This window comes from Rattus rattus, chromosome 4 (assembly GCF_011064425.1).
Source record: "Rattus rattus isolate New Zealand chromosome 4, Rrattus_CSIRO_v1, whole genome shotgun sequence".
NCBI lineage: Eukaryota > Metazoa > Chordata > Mammalia > Rodentia > Muridae > Rattus > Rattus rattus.
Window position 1 is genome coordinate 10426858 of NC_046157.1, and position 16510 is coordinate 10443367.

General features: G+C 38.3%; 1 pseudogene; it reads left to right on the forward strand.

The window, feature by feature from the left end:
* The first annotated feature begins 1043 nt into the window (after nt 1-1043).
* The window catches only part of LOC116897817, a 128745-nt pseudogene continuing 113278 nt past the window's right edge, over nt 1044-16510 (forward strand).

The following is a 16510-nucleotide window of genomic DNA, read 5'->3' on the forward strand; positions in this document are numbered from 1 at the left end:
TACTAGGAGAATTTATGTAACCTAAATCATGTTATTTTCCTTTGAAATCTACATATATAACATGAGAACTGGGTGCAAGTTGGGTTTTAGACAAATCCAATTTTTTATCAGTCACTGATGTCTGTAGTAGTAATTTATCCATCAAGGTAAACCAGGATCTTAACCTTAAGTAGTGTTCCTCATATGGTAAAATCAAAACAAAACCAAAACAAAACCAAATAAAAAAAAAACTGTTAAAAAAATCTGTGAGGTAAAAATCCAAACAATAAACCAAACAAGTTGACTAGGACCACATGTTTCCATCTTGGAAGGCAAGGTGTTTCATGGCTTACGCCCATGTTTACTGGAGATGAATAATTAATGGAATTGGATGGAATTGGTACATATGTGTGCTACCTAGTTTGGACTTTCCTTTGTTTCATTTTAGTGTTAGCAACACAACTTGGGACATTTCTCTTATCTCAATGCACCCAAACAATCAAGAGATGAGAAAGAGTAAGATTTGACTTAGGACATCAAAGGAAGTCCTTTTATCTACAAACCATGGAATTAGCAAGAAAAACATAACTCATAACTCCCCAAAGATGTATTTGTACTTAGGAGGACAGAATCCAGTAACAAATACTTTCTGTTCTTTTCTAGACAAAAGTTCTGTTTTTACTCTGTTTCCTGGTATTTTGATTTTCTGCATCTTAGAATCCCTTCCCATTTTCTGAGAGGCAGAAGTGGCTCCATGAGGCCTAAGAATTGGCACAGCTGGGAATTGTGATACAATTTATTGAACTCCAAAGAAACTTCTCAACTTTGGGTGGCAGTCTGAGCAACCTCCACCCTTTACCATTTACCAAGGTCCTGTGATGGTTCTGACACATATTAAAATGGAAAACACCTAACAGATCCACCCTTACATAAATGCGAGCCTTATAATTTTTTCCTTTTCTTTTTTTTTTTGTATTCAATAGTTTTTCAATGAATTGATTTCTTGAATTTCCTTATCAATAGTTGGCAGTTCTAGTAAACAAATGAATGTTTCTGAATCCAACATGAGGACTCAGCTGCTGGTTAAAGTAAGCCAAACCCACATTTCCACATTCTTATATTCTTCCTCCTCATCTGGGAATATATTAATAAAATATATTAATACAATACAAATATATTTTAGGGTTATTTCTTGGTGTGTGTGTGTGTGTGTGTGTGTGTGTGTGTGTGTGTGCGTGTGTGTTTCCATATGACACTGATTATTGCTGTTTCAAAATCTGTGCAGAATTTTGCTGGAATTTTAGTAGGACAACAAGACTTGATTGGGCACTCTCTTCATACCTATTCAATAGAGAACTTGAATTCTTATCCAAAGCAATTAAGTCACTGAAGGAGATCTAGGGACTACAAATTGGAAGGCAAGAATTAAAAGTGCCTTTATTTAAAGATGATATGATAGTATACATAAGTGAACATAATAAATTGTAGTGGAAATCTTGTACATCTGATAAACACATTTAACAAAGTAGCTGGATGCAAAAATAATTCAAAAATCAGTGTCCTCCCACATATAGAGTGGGAGCAACAAGACCATTACAATAGCCTCAAATAATCTAAAATATTTTGGGGTAACTCTTACCAAACAAATGAAAGGTTTGTCGATTAAAACTCCAAGTCCTTCCTATCTCCATCTGCCACCCAGAGCTAAGGTTGTCCCCTTCATACCCAAATCCTGCCCAGAGAGCTGGTCTCCCAGGAGTGCTCTCCTCCCTAAGATCACAGGATCATAGGCTCATAGGAGGACACGCCTCAGTAATAGACAGCAAGAAGAAATAGAACCAGAGATAAGCCAGATGACATGAAGCAAGGGAAGAATTAAACAACAGAAACCAAGGCTACTTGGCATCATCAGAACAATTCTCCCACCACAGAAAGTCCTGGATGACACAATACACTGGAAAGCAAGACATGGATTTAAAGTCACATCTCATGATGATGATAAAGGACTTTAAGAAGGACATAAAATATATGACAACACATGTAAACAGGTAGAAGCCCTTAAAGAGGAAACACAAAAAATCCCTTAAAAATTACAGAAAACAGGTGAAAGAATTGAACAAAACCATCCAGGATCTAAAAATGGAAATAGAAACAATAAAAAAGAAATCACAAAGGAGACAATCCTGGAAGTAGAAAACCTAGGAAAGAGATTAGAAGTCATAGATGCAGGCATCACCAATGGAATACAAGAGATAGAAGAATCTCAGGAGCAGAAGATACCATGGAAAACAGTAACACAATAGTCAAAGAAAATTAAAAATGCAAAAAGATCCTAACCCAAAATATCAAGGAAATCCAGAACATAATGGGAAGACCAAATCTAAGGATAATAGGTATAGAAGAGAGTGAAAATTCTGAATTTAAAGGGCCAGTAAAATTTTTCAAGAAAATTATAGAAGAAAACTTCCTTAACATAAATGAAGAGATGCCCATGAACAAACATGAAGCCTACAGAACTCCAAATAGATTGGACTAGAAAAATTCTCTCCTCATACATAATAGTCAAAACACCAAAGGCACAAAAGAAAGGATATTAAAAGCAGGAAGGGGAAAAAAGTCAGGTAACATATAAAGACAGACCTATCAGAATTACACTAGACTTCTCAACAAAGACTATGAAAGTTAGAGTATCCTGGACAGATATCATATAGACCCTAAGAGAACACAAATGCCAGCCCAGTCTAAAATATCCAGAAAGACTCTCTATTAACATAGATGTAGAAAACAAGATATTGCATGACAAAACCAAATTTACATAATATCCACAAATCTAGTTCTACAAAAAATAATAGATGGAGAACTTGAAAAAAAGGAGGGAAAATACACCTTAGAAAAAGCAAGAAAGTCGCAAGGCCCTGGGTTCGGTCCCCAGCTCCGAAAAAAAGAAAAAAAAAAAAAAGAAAAAGCAAGAAAGTAATCTTTCTAAAACCCCAGAAGAAGATAGTGACACAAACATAATTCCACCTCTAACAACAAAATAACAAGAAGCAAAAATCACTATTCCTTAATATCTCTTAAAATCAATGGACTCAATTCCCCAATAAAAAGACATAGACTAGGGTTGGGGATTTAGCTCAGTGGTAGAGCACTTGCCTAGCAAGCACAAGGCCCTGGGTTCAGTCTCCAGCTCCGAAAAGAGAAAAAAAAAAGACATAGACTAACAGATTGGGTATGTAAACATGACCCAGAATTTTTTGCATACAGAAAACTCACTTCAGTGACAAAGATAGATACTACCTCAGAGTAAAAAGCTGGAAAACTATTTTCCAAGCAAAGAAGCAAGATGGAGTAGTAATTCTAATATTAAATAGAATCATCTTTCAAGCAAAAGTTATCCAAAAGATAAGGAAGGACGTGTCATACTCATCAAAAACAAAATGCATCAAGAACTCTCAATTCTGAACACTATATTTCTAAATGCAAGGGCAACCACATTCATAAAAGAAACTTTTCTAAAGCTCAAAGGACACATTGCACTACACACAATAATAGTGGGAGATTTCAACACCTCACTCTCATCAAGGGACAGACAGATCAAGGAAACAGAAACTAAATAGAGACAGTGAAACAAACAGAAGTCATAAACCAAATGGATTTAACTGATATCTGTAACATTTCATCTAAACAAAAGAATATACCTTCTTCTCAGCACCTCATTGTAACTTCTCTAAAATTGACCATGTAATCGATCATAAAACAGGCATCAAGAAATAGAAGAAGACTGAAACAATCCCATACATCCTCCCAGATCACTACAGACTAAGGCTTCAATAACAACAACAGAAAAGCAGAAAGCCAACATGCAAATGAAAGCTGAACAATGTTCTACTCAATGATAACTTGGTCAAGGAAGAAATAAAGAAAAAAAAGTAAAGACTTTTTAGAACTTAATGAAAATGAAGTCAGAACGAGCCCAAACATATGGAATACAATGAAAGCAGTGCTAAGAAGAAAACTCATAGCTCTGAGGACCTCCAAAAAGAAACTGGAGAAAGCATATACTAACAGCTTGACAGCACACCTAAAATATCTAGAACAAACAGAAGCAAATACACACAAAAGGAGTAGACAACAGGAAATAGTCAAACTCTGAGCTGAAATGAATCATGTAGAAACAAAAGAACTATATGAAAAGTCAATAAACCAGGAGCTGTTTCTTTGAGAAAATCAAGAAGATAGATAAACCCTTAGCCAGAGTAATCAAAGGGCACAGAGAGAGTATCCAAATTAACAAAATCAGAAATGAAAAGGGAGACATTACAACAGAATCTGCAGAAATTAAAAAAATCATCAGATCCTACTACAAAAGCCTATACTCAACAAAACTGGAAACCTGGATGAAATGGACAATTTTCTAGACAGCTACCAGGTATCAAAGTTATTATCTCATAATACCTGATGAAATAGAAGCAGTTATTAAAAGTCTCCCAAACAAAAAAAGAGCCCAGGACCAGATGGGTTTAATGCAGAATTCTATCAGACCTTCAAAGAAGACTTTATACCAATACTCTTCAAACTATTCCATAGAAGAGAAACAGAAGAACACTACCCAATTCTTCTTTGAAGCCACAATTTCACTTATATCTAAACCCACAAATACCCAACAAAGAAAAGAGAACTTCAGACCAGTTTCTCTTATGAGTATCGATGCAAAGATATTCAATAAAATTCTCAAAAACCTAATCTAAGAACACACCAAAATGATCATTCACCATGATCAAGTAGACTTTATCCTAGAGATGCAGGGATGGTTCAATATATGGAAATCTATCAAAATAATCACCTATATAAACAAACTCAAAGAAAAAAAAACACAGGATCATCTCATTATATGTTGAGAAAGCATTTGACAAAATTCAATACTGCTTTGTGTTAAAAGTCTAGGAAAAATCAGGAATTCAAGGCCCATACCTAAACATAGTAATAGCAATAAACAGCAAATCAGTAGCCTACATCAAACTAAATGGAGAGAAACTTGAAGCAATTGCACTAAAATCAGGGACTAGACTAGGTTGACCACTCTTTCCCTACCCACTCAGAATCCTCGCCAGAGCAATTATGCAACAATAGAAGGTCAAAGTATACAAAGTGGAAAGGAAGAAGTTAAAATATCGCTATTTGCAGATGATATGATAGTATATTTAAGGGACCCCAAAATCCCACCACAAAACTCCTAAATCTGATAAACAGCCCTTCACAATAGTCACAAATAATATAAAATACCCTGGTGTGACTCTAACCAAGCAAGTGAAATATCTGTATGACAACAACTTGAGTCTCTGAAGAAAGAAAACAAAGATGAATTCAGAAAATGTAAAAAGATCTCTCATGGTCATGGATGAGCAGAATTAATATAGTAAAAATGGACATCTTGCCAAAAAGCAATCTACAGATTCAATGCAATCCCCATCAAAATTCCAACTCTATTCTTCATACAGTTAGAAAGAGCAATTTGCAAATTCATTTGGAATAATTAAAAACCCAAGATAGTGAAAACTATTCTCAACAAGAAAATAACTTCTTGGGAACTCACTATTCCTGTCCTCAAACTATATTACACAGAAAGCGTGATAAAAATTACATGGTATTGGTACAGAGACAGGCAATAATCAATGGAATAGAATTGAAGATCCAGAAATGAACCCTCACAGCTATGATCACTTGATCTTTGACAATGGAGAAAAAAAAGACAGCATTTTCAATAAATGGTACTGGTTCAACTGGAGGTCAGCATATGAAGAATGCAAATTGATCCATTCTTATCTCCTTGTACAAAGCTTAACCCAAGTGGATGAAAGATCTCCACATAAAAGCAGATAAACTGAAACTAGTAGAAGAGAAAGTGTGGAAAAACCTCAAACACATGGGCACAGGGGAAAATTTCCTGAACAGAACACAAATGGGTCTTAGACCATAAGGTCTAAGATCAAGAATAAACAAATGGGACCTCATAAAATTGCAAGCTTCTGTAAACAAAGGACACTGTCAATAGAAAAAATAGCAACCAACAGATTGGGAAAAGATCTTTACCAATTGAACATCCAACAGAGGCTAATATCAATATAGACACAGAACTCAAGAAGTTAGACTACAGAGAAACAAACAACCCTATTAAAATGGGGTACAGAGCTAAACAAAGAATACTCAGTTGATTAATATCGAGTAACTGAGAAGTACCTTAAAAAATGTTCCCCATTCTTAGTCTTCAGGCAAATGCAAATAAAAAATAACCCTGAGATTCTACCACACACTCATCAGAATGGCTAAGATTCAAAACTCAGGTGACAGCAGATGCTGGTGAGGATGTGAAGAAACAGGAATACCCTTTCATTATAGTGGGATTGCAAGCTGGTATAACCACTCTGGAAATCACTCTGTTAGTTCCTCAAAATATTGGACATAGAATATTGGACCTGAGAGCCCAACTATACCACTCCTGGCGTATACCCCAAAACGCTCCAACATATAACAAAGACACATGCTCTTCTATGTTCATAGCAGCCTTATTTTTTAATAATCAGAAACTGGAAAGAACAGATATCCTTCAACAGAAGTTGATACAGAAAATGGGGTTCATTTACACAACAAAGTACTACATAGCTATTAAAACAATGACTTCATGAAATTCTTAGGCAAATAGATGGAATTAGAAAATATTATCCTGGTGAGGTAACCCAGTTTCAAAAAAGAACACACCTGGTATGCACTCACTAATAAGTGGATATTAGCCCAAAAGCTCGGAATACCATACCGAGGATACAATTCATAGATCATATGAAGTTCAAGAAGAAGGAAGAACAAAATTTGGATGTTTCAGTCCTTCTCAGAAGGGGGAACAAAATACTCATGGGAGGTAGAAGGTGGGAAGGACTTGTGAGGAAGAAAGGAGAGGGAGGGGTAAAGGGAGTCAGAATCAGGTATGAGAGGAGATGAAATGATAAACAGAGGGTCAGAAATTTGAACAGAGGTGTGTAGCAAGGGGGATGGGAACTGGGGGTAGCCACCAGCAAGTCCCAGATTCCAGGAAAGCAAGAGGCTCCCAGGACCCAACAGGGATGAGAGTAGTTGAAAAGCCCAAGAAAGGTGATGGAGAACCTGTAGAGTTCATATCCAGATATTAGGCAAGGTCCCCAGTTGGGGCATAGTCACCCTCCTTTCTCAAAGTTTTAACCCAGAATTGCTCCTTTCTAAAAGAAATAAAGGAAAAAAGAGTGAAGCAACAACTGAATTAAAAGTCCATCCAGAGACTTTCCCACATGGGATCCATCCATATGCAACCACCAAACCCAGTCACTATTGCTGATGCCAAGAAGTACTTGCTGACAGAAGCCTGATATGAATGTTTACTGAGATGTTCTGCCAGAGCTTTACTGATACAGATGAGGATGCTTGCAACTGACCATCAGACTAAGCATGGGGACCCCAATGGAGGAGTTAGAGAAAGGACTGAAAGAGCTGAAGAGGTTTGTAACCTCATAAGAACAACAATGTCAAAGTTAAAAAATCATCAGATCCTACTACAAAAGCCTATATTCAACAAAACTGGAAAATCTGGAGGAAATGGACAATTTTCTAGACAGATACCAGGTACCAAAGTTAAATCAGGAACAAATAAATTATCTAAACAACCCCATAACTCCTAAAGAAATAGAAGCAGTTATTAAAAGTTTCCCAACCAAAAGGAGCCCAGGTCCAGACAGGTTTAGTGCAGAATTCTATCAGACCTTCATAGAACACCTCATGCCAATACTATCCAAATTATTCCACAAAATTGAAACAGACAGAGCACTACCAAATTCCTTCTATAAAGCCACAATTACTCTTATACCAAAACCACACAAGGACCCAACAAAGAAAGAGAACTTCAGACCAATTTCCCTTACGAATATTGATGCGAAAATACTCAATAAAATTCTTGCAAACTGAATCCAAGAACACATCAAAACGATCATCCATCATGATCAAGTAGGCTTCACCCTGGGATGCAGGGATGGTTTAATATACAAAAATTCATCAATGTAATCCACTGTATAAACAAACTCAAAGATAAGAACCACATAGCCATTTCATTAGATGCTGAGAAAGCATTTGACAAAATTCAACACCCCTTCATGATAAAAGTCCTGGAAAGATCAGGAATTCAAGGCCCATATCTAAACACAGTAAAAGCAATAAACAGCAAACCAGTAGCTAACATCAAACTAAATGGAGAGGAAGTTGAAACAATCCCACTAAAATTAGGGACAAGGCTGCCCACTCTATTCCTACTTATTCAATATAGTACTCGAAGTCCTAGCCAGAGCAATCAGATAGCAAAAGGAGGTCATAGGGATACAAATTGGAAGGGAAGAAATCAAAATATCACTATTTGCAGATGATATGATAGTGTTCTTAAGTGACCCCAAAAGTTCCACCAGAGAACCACTTAACCTAATAAACAACTTCAGCAAAGTGTTGGGGTATAAAATTACTCAAACAAATCAGTAGCCTTCCTCTTCTCAAAGGATAAACAGGCTGAGAAAGAAATTAAGGAAATGACACCCTTCACAATAGTCCCAAATACCATAAAATATCTTGGTATGACTTTAACCAACTAAGTGCAAGATCTGTATGACAAGAACTTCAAATCTCTGAAGAAAGAAATTGAGGAAGACCTCAGAAGATGGAAATATCTTCCATGCTCATGGATAGGCGGGATTAATATAGTAAAGATGGCCATTTTGCCAAAGGCAATCTACAGATTCAGTGCAATCCCCATCAAAATTCCTACTCAATCCTTTATAGAGATAGAAAGAGCAATTTGCAAATTCATTTGGAATAACAAAAAAACCCAGGCTAGCAAAAACTATTCTCAACAATAAAAGAACTTCTGGAGGAATCACCATCCCTGACCTCAAGCAGTATTACAGAGCAGTAGTTATAAAAACTGCATGGTATTGGTGCAGAGACAGGCAGGTAGATCAGTGGAACAGAATTGAAGACCCAGAAATGAACCCACACACCTATGGTCACTTGATTTTTTACAAAGGAGCTAAAACCATCCAATGGAAAAAAGATAGCATTTTCAACAAATGGTGCTGGTTCAACTGGAGGTCAGCATGTAGAAGAATGCAAATTGATCCATTCTTATCACTATGTACAAAGCTTAAGTCCAAGTGGATCAAGGACCTCCACATCAAACCAGATACATTTAAACCAATAGAAGAAAAAGTGGGGAAGAGTCTCGAACACATGAGCACTGGGGAAAATTTCCTGAACAAAAACCGATGGCTTATGCTCTAAGATCAAGAATCGACAAATGGGACCTCATAAAACTGCAAAGCTTTTGTAAAGCAAAAGACACTGTCATTAGGACAAAATAACAACCAACAGATTGGGAAAAGTTCTTTAACAATCCTACATCAGATAGAGGGCTAATATCCAAAATATACAAAGAACCCAAGAAGTTAGACTCCAGAGAGCCAAATCACCCTATTAAAAAGTGGAGTACAGAGATAAACAAAACATTCTCAGCTGAGGATTATCGAATGGCCTAAAAGCACCTAAAGAAATGTTCAACATCCTTAGTCATCAGGGAAATGCAAATCAAAACAACCCTGAGATTCCACCTCATATCAGTCAGAATGGCTAAGATAAAAAACTCAGGTGACAGCAGATACTGGTGAGGATGTGGAGAAAGAGGAACACGCCTCCATTGTTGGTGGGATTGCAAACTGGTACCACCACTCTGGAAATCAGTCTGGAGGTTCCTTAGAAAATTGGACATTGGGTTGGGGATTTAGCTCAGTGGTAGAGCGCTTGCCTAGCAAGCTCAAGGCCCTGGGTTCGGTCCCCATCTCCGATTAAAAGAAAAAAAAAAAAAAGAAAATTGGACATTACACTACCTGAGGACCCAGCTATACCTCTCTTGGGCTTATACCCAAAAGATACTCCAACTTACAACAAAGACACATGTTCCACTATGTTCATAGCAGCCTTATTTATAATAGCCAGAAGCTGGAAAGAACCCAGATGCCCTTCAACAGAGGAATGAATTAAAAAATGTACATCTACTCAATGGAATACTACCCAGCTATCAAAAACAATGACTTCATGAAATCCATAGGCAAATGGAATGAACTAGAAAATGTCATCCTGAGTGAGGTTACTCAATCATGGAAAAACACACTTGGTATGCACTTAGTGATAAGTGGATATTAGCCAAAAAGCTCAAATTACCCAAGATGCAATCTATAGACCACAGGAAGCTCAAAAAGAAGGATGACCAAAATGCAGATGTTCCCACTCCTTTTTAAAAGGAGGAACATATTCATAGGAGGGGATATGGAAGCAAAGTTTAGAGCAACGACTCAAGGAATGGCCATTCAGAGTCTGATACACATGTGGCCCATATATATACAACCACCAAAACTAGATAAGATTGATGAAACTAAAAAATGCATGCTGAAAGGAACTGGATATAGATCTCTACTGAGAGACACATCCAGAGCATGTCCAATACAGAGGTCAATGCTAGCAGCAAACCACCGAACTGAGAATAGGACCCCCTTGAGGGGAATTAGAGGAAGTATTGAAAGAGTTGAAGGAGTTTGCAACCCCATAAACAATGCCAACCAACCAGAACTTCCAGGGACTAAACCACTACTGAAAGACTATACATGGGCTGACCCAGGGCTCCAACTGCATATGTAGCAGAGAATAACCTTGTTGGGGCATCAGTAGAAGGGAAAACCCTTGGTCTTGCTAAGTTTGGATCCCCCAGTGCAGGGGAATATGGGGGAGAGCAATAAAGGGGGGATGTATAGGGGAAATACCCATATGGGGGATGGGGATGGGGAGGGGAGGGAATGGAGGCTTAGGGACAGGAAACCAGGAAGGGGAGTAACCTTTGAAATTTAAGTAAAGAAATATATAATAAAAATTAAAAATAAAGGTTAATAAAATATGTGAGCATTAAAATTAAAAAAGAAACCAACAATATCAACCAACCAGACCCCCAGAGCTCCCAGGGACTAAACCACCAACCAAAGGGTACAAATGGAGGGACCCATGGCTCCAACAGAATATATAGTAGAGGATGGATTGTCTGTCGTCAATAGGAGAAACCCTTGGACCTGTGAAGGCTGGATACCCCAGTGTAGAGGAGTGCCAGGAGAGTGAGGTAGGAGTTGTTGTGTAGCATCCTCATAGAAGCAGGGGGAGTTGGAATGAGAGAGGGGGGAACTGGGAAAGGGGATAACATTTGAAATGTAAATGTCCAATAAGAAAAAACAACCCAAAATTCCAAGTCAGTAAAGAAAAGGATTGAGGAACAAAGGAAACTGCAAACAATCAATTCTGTCACTATTCTTCTGCAATCAATTGTTTACTGTCTTTGCGTTTATTTATATTCTTTCCCCATCAACTAGTAATAATTTGTAGTTCAGAGATCTCTGATGTTCATGAGTTGATATTATTAACAAAATAAAAATGGCTATCTTATAAAAACCAGTGTACAGACTCTAGGTAATCACTACTAAAATCCCAGCATAATTTTTTACAGATATTCAGTTTCATAGGGAAACACACACACACACACACACACACACACACACACACACACACACAAAGCTAAAACAATCCTGAATAAAAAAGAACCTGCAGGATTTATGATTATCTCAACGTTTCTAGCTGTACTACAAAGCTGTATTAATAAAACCCTATTGGTTTTGGCAAAAAAATTGCACACTGATCTATGAAATCAAATTGAAGACCCAGACATAAATGTATGCACCTATAGATACATGATTGTTCAAAATGGTCTTTCAATCTGGCCCGATCCATATAATAGAATCCAAATAGATCCATACTAATCACCCTACCCAAAACTCAACTCCCAATGTATCAAAGACCTTGACATAAACCAGATACGCTGAATTTTATAGAAAAGAAAGAGAGGAATATTCTCAAATTCATTAACACAGGAAAAGAATTTCTGAGCAGAACACTGTTAGCACACATGCCAACATCATTAATAAATGGGACCTCATGAAACTTAAATTTTCTGTAAGGCAAAGGACACTGTGATTTGGACAAAACAGCAGCCTATAGAATGGGACAAGATTTTTAACAACTGCACATCTAATAAAAGGCTAATATCTAAAATACAAGGAAGTGAAAATACATTGAAAACAAAACAAATAACCCAATTAAAAGTAGGGTACAGATCTAAACAGAATTCTCAAGAAGAAATTCCACTGCTGAGAAACATTTACATTGTCAACATCTTTAGTTAGTGGGGGGAATTGCAAATCAAAACTACTTTGTTATTTCACCTTATACCAGTCAGAATGACTAAGATTAATTAGAAAGAGACAGATCTTCCTAATGAGGATTTGGAGTAAGGGGACTACCCATACATTTCTGGTAGGAGTGCAAACTGATAGCCACTGTAGGAATCAGAGTGGCAATTCCTCAGGAAGATGGGAATCCATATACCTCAGGATCCAGCTATACCTAGAGAACACTTCATCCAGCCACAGAGACACTTGCTCTGTCATGTGACTTCTACTCCAGTCATAATAGCCAGAAATTGGAAGCAACCTAAAGAATGAAACAACCTCAACAGAAGACTCGATAAAGAAAATGTGACGCATTTACACAGTGGAATTTTACTTAGCCATTAAAAATGAAACCATGAAAATTGCAGCCAATAGATGGAACTAGAAAACAAAACAAAACAAAACCAACAGCAACAAAACAAAAACAAAAACAAAACAAAACCTTCCTCGGTGAGGTAAGGCAGACAAAGAAAGCGAAATACGGTATGTATGTACTTACATGTAGATATTAGTTTTCAATTACAGTGTCTTTCAATAGAACCACAGTGGTTTGATACAGAGAAAGAACTAGGGCAGGGCAGAGAGATGTCCTTTAGTAAAGGGAATCAGAATGGATGAATGGTGAGTTTGGACCAGGAGGATCAAATTGGGAGGGGCAAGTGAGAGGGGACAAATCATCTTTGAGGGGAGAGACAGCTAAAATTGAAGGTCTTTGAGAGGTAGGTTGAAAAACTGTTTCTGTAGAAACTGCCTAAAATACATATATGCAGGTGGTCTAAGAGAAATCTCCTGGTATCAGGGTAGACAGAGCTGCGATTGGCCTTGTCTTGTCATTGAATGAAACTCCCCATCCTGAGCCTGGGTTACATCTAATTGAGTTGTTGACCAAAGGGGTCCAATGGGCAATTCCTAAATTACCCAAGCTGTTGCCAAGACTATGCATCAGCTGTTTTTCACAAGTGACACCAAGGTCCCATTGCTGGAGATAATTCCTATACAACACATTGAACACTGAGAAGTCAAACTAGTGTCTACAAAGTCTTCAGCCCTACATTCTAGTTTTAGCATCGTTGGTACAGGGAAACATTGTGTATGTTACCAAAAGAAAAGCATAAACACTAACCCAGCTACAAACCCTTTGAGCTGCAAAGTATCTTGACTACAAGATATACTAGGGCAATGGTGACACAAAGTCTGTGGGAGTAACCGAGTAATATTTAGTTTGACCTAAAGCCCACTCCAGAAGGTGGAACCCATATCCAACACTGGCTAGGTGACCAAGAACCAGAGACTAGATAGCTCAGGGGCCTAGGGTAAAAGCAAATGAGAGAGAGAGAGAGAGAGAAGAGAGAGACAAAGAGACAGAGAGAGAGACAGAGAGAGAGAGAGAGAGAAGAGAGAGAAGAGAGAGACAGAGAGAGACAGAGAGAGACAGAGAGACAGAGACAGAGACAGACACAGAGAGAGACAGAGAGAGGAGAGAAAGGAAGAGGGAGGAGGAGGAGGGGAGGAGGGGAGGGAGGAGGAGGAGGAGGAGGAAGGAGGAGGAGGAGGAGGAGGAGGAGGAGGAGGAGAAAGGTGCAATAACATGACTCCTAATGACACTCTGCTATACTCATAGATCAGTGCCTTGCTCAACCATCATCAGAGAAGCTTCCTCCTGCAGCACTGGGGACAAACACAGAGACTCACAACAAGACACGACACAGAGAGTGAGAGACCTTTGAGCACTCAGTTCTAAATGGGATGTCCCCTTCAAATTCCTCCCCTCGAGGCTGCTACTTCCTTGCAGAATTAGGGGCAGGAAGAGTGTAAGAGCCAAAGGGAGTGGAGGACACCAAGAAAGCAAGGCTCTCTAAATCGCCATGATCAAAGCTCACCTGCACTCAGAGAGCCTGAGGCAGAAAGCCTTTACCTGGACCTTTGTGCATTGGCTTCCAGATCAGTGTCTTTATGGAATTCCTAAGCATGGGAACAAACGGTCTCTGATTGTTATGCCTTCTTTTAGACTCTTTTCCATCTGCTGATTTGTTTTGTCCAATTCTAAAGTGTTGTTGTTTTCTCTTATATAACATATTTTAAACTTGTAAATATGCCTTTAAAAGGGATTTTGGAAAGGGCCACAGAGGAACTGCTGCAGCCTGTCACACATGTTCAGAGTCTTCCTCATTCGGAATCTTTTCTGCACTCCCGAGATTGTGCTGCAAATCCCTGAGTAAGTAGCCTCCTTCTTTGGGGTGGCAATTTTTTCCAGAGGGGACAGCTGTAGGATAAACTATCAAAAAAAAAAAAAAATACAACTTTGTAGGAAGGGGGGGATGAGAGGGAGTAGTAGATCCCCTAAAATGCTCTGAGCAGCTCTTTCAGGGCTCACACAGCTGCCCAGAATGGGCCCATTGGGAGGTAGTAAGACTGAGACCCAAGCCCCTCCCCTCATTAGTGTAGGACAGCTTATTTATTTCCTCTTGCATGAGTGTTATGCCCGAAGTATCAAGTTAGTGACCAAGGGTATATATGAGGAAGGAGAGTCTGAGGGTGGAGAATTTAAGAGTAACAAATGTATTATCAACAAACAAGACGCTGTGATGTGCTGAGTTGTGCATGTGTGGTCTGTGTGTGTGTTTGTTTGTCTGTGGTGTGTTTGTGTGTGTGTGTGTGTGTGTGTGTGTGTGATAGGTGCTAATGTGTGACTTTCAAAAGAATGGTGCAAACAGGGGAAAGGGATTAAATACAACTTCCCAAGGAGCTTAAGCCTATCCCTCTGAAGGCTCCTGTCAGCCTTTCTCCTGAGCTGGCAGAGCTGAGGAAGAACAACTGGAACTGCTTTGTTTGAAGAACAAAAGTCCCTCGGACTCTTGCTCTCCACCCTGTGTTCAGGTTCCAGTCCTTAGGGAAAGCAGCTGGCCACACATGGCCACTCCCCCCAATCACCCTTGGCTCTTTTGAGCATTCAAGTGATTCTAACATGAACTCAAGATTCCGAATGCAGCTCGAAAGGAATAAAAAGAAGCAAAAGTAGGTTAGAAGGTTAAAAAGCCAAATATCTGTGAGTAGTTACCCAGTGATGCTCTTAGAGGCGATTTCATGAAGAACAAATATGACTGTGTGAACCAGAACTACTACTTGTGCTTATTCTTATTCTAGTAGTAGTCCTGGTGATAGTTTGCTTAAAGAGGACTGTGACAGATGTCCCCATGTAACTGCACATAGGTAACGTGTGTACGTGTGTGTCTTCTTGTTCCAGTGTATTTTTTGCTTTGTTCGAAAATAAATTTAGAATGTGTTACTTTTATAATCAGAAGATATAAAAAGAAAGAGAATCTGCATATTGAATCAACTTATCACTATTGTATAGAAATATATATTTATTAGATGGAACATCAGAAAAGTATCAGGTAAGAATTTTTTTTAACATAAGAAAATATCAAAATTAAAAATTTTGCCACTTATTTTGTTACATATGTTATATATTATAAATATATAAATATATGTATTCTATTTTAAGTGTATGGCTGTGAATATGTGACATGCAGCATGTGTATACTTGGTATCTTCGGAGGTCAGGCAAAGGCACCAGATCCTCTGGAAATGAAAGATAGATGGTGTGTAAACTGCTATTTGGATACTGGGAATTCAACCAGAATTCGCTGCAAAAATAGCAAATGCTCTTAATGTCTGACCCATCTCTCCAGACTTACACTTTTGATTTTAAAAGTTAATAAATGAAGTAATAAGTAACAGTCACAAAACTTAATTCACATTCACCAACTATTTCCCACAAAGTATTTTGTCTTCCTTTTTCCTAACCAAGACAATGCATGAGTAAGAACGTCCATTAACTTCATTTTGCAAATACGGATACAACAGATGTAATTGAGCTGGTTAATGTGTTCCAGACACTACAAGAGGACAGAGTCAGATCTGAGCTGCCCACCCCTCTGCCTAGTGCTGTCTGCTCTTCATACGCTTACCTGTGCTTAGAAGCCTTGAGAGCATGCCCAGAGGTCAATTCCATTTCATCCCATCTTACGCCAAATGGCAAAGCAGGCCTCAAGCTGAACTGGTTGCCATGCCTACAGCAGAACCTCCCCTTATAAGAATCATGAAAAGAAGTCAACTCTTCAATGGTTAATAAATCTGAAACCACTAGC